General features: G+C 38.7%; 1 long non-coding RNA gene across 1 annotated transcript in view; it reads left to right on the forward strand.

The window, feature by feature from the left end:
* The window catches only part of LOC136848615 (uncharacterized), a 6,779-nt gene extending 5,833 nt beyond the window's left edge, over positions 1 to 946 (forward strand). Inside the window, exon 3 of the long non-coding RNA XR_010856065.1 lies at positions 1 to 946. This exon is cut by the window's left edge and continues 626 nt beyond it. This is a non-coding gene — a long non-coding RNA (uncharacterized lncRNA).
* Positions 947 to 1,518: the final 572 nt, after the last annotated feature.

Consider the following 1,518-nt stretch of genomic DNA (forward strand, 5'->3'; position numbering starts at 1 on the left):
TTTTTTGTGTTAATGTCGTGGTCGATATTACACACATCTATAATTCCCCTAAGACAGAAACTTAACCCTTAACGCAGCGAATCAACCTGAGGCGATCGTCCATTTTCACCACTTTGCTGTGCACTGACCGGTGTGATGGCCAGATAATGTCCTTGAAGACCTCCATGGTTGACAGGAGGAATGAAGACGAATAAATGTTGCCTCAGTCCTGAAGCAAATCATTTATCTCCTCTTAAAGGAGGAAATTATAACTACCAAGAGATATTGCAGCTACGTTAGCATTTCAAAGTACGGTAACACAGGGAAAATAGTGCCTTCAATCGAACGACCGAAGGACTACCAATTCAAGCAAAATAAATATAGCACAAGAGTTGCCCTAGTGGGTTGTACTAAGTCACCTCAAGAGAACAGCAGCTGCAGAAACCTGAAGACAAAGGGTACCAAGAAAAACTTAAGGCAGGGAAGCAAGTTCTAGCGAGGAAATGAGGACACGGCCATTGGTTAAATTAGTTGCTTCTAACTTCATTCTGTCATGGAAAAAACAAAGGAAGGGCCACCACAAAAGGTGGAAAATATTAAACGCAAGGATGGAAACGTCATACTGAAGAATCTGAATTTCTGCTCTCACCTCCTCCTTCAATTCTGGCTTTCAAGGGGCAAGGCTCCTATCCTAAAGCAGTGTCAACACGGATTTGCAATATCAAGCTAGATTTGGCCGAAGCTGAATTACACTCATCAATGCTACTCTTGTAGATGGAGGCCTGTTCAGTCCAACAACCATTAATGTAACATAAATCTATTGTGATTTTAAAACTTTTCAGAGGTGCTTCTCTTATAGCATATGAATCAATTTTTAAAATATACAAGTCTGTACCTCACAAACTCACTTAATGTTAGGTTAAGTCTGATGTATCATATTTAAAAGTAAAACAAGCTTTTAAGCTACTCCTCCTTAGTTTTATTTTAAAAATACAAAACACAATTCAATAAAAGAAAGAACAACCGCACAGGATGTTTTAATCAACCAGAATTAATATTTTACCAGACGCAGCATTTTACATTTAATTATCAGTAGCTCTGACAAATGAGAATCATATTTCAAAGCTCTCTCGACCAAAGAATGGGAAGGTTGGCCAATGCTCTCTCTCTCTCTCTCTCTCTCTCTCTCTCTCTCTCTCTCTCTCTCTCTCTCTCTCAATGATTTTACATTTAATTAATTATCAGTAGCTCTGACAAGTGAGAAATATATTGCAAAGCTCTCATGATCAAAGTATGGGAGATCTGGTCACATCATATTTCTCTCTCTCTCTCTCTCTCTCTCTCTCTCTCTCTCTCTCTCTCTCTCTCTCTCTCTCTCTCTCTCCATTATAAATAACTTCGATAAGTACTGTATTTGAATTGGATTTCAAATGCCACTGGGTATGAGTCTGGCAAGAAAATTTGGGATGGTTTTTGGGGGCTTATCATTTTGTCGACTCCTTTTTTCTGCATCTTGAAAACTTAGCATTCTAGTTCATT

This window comes from Macrobrachium rosenbergii, chromosome 19 (assembly GCF_040412425.1).
Source record: "Macrobrachium rosenbergii isolate ZJJX-2024 chromosome 19, ASM4041242v1, whole genome shotgun sequence".
Lineage (NCBI taxonomy): Eukaryota > Metazoa > Arthropoda > Malacostraca > Decapoda > Palaemonidae > Macrobrachium > Macrobrachium rosenbergii.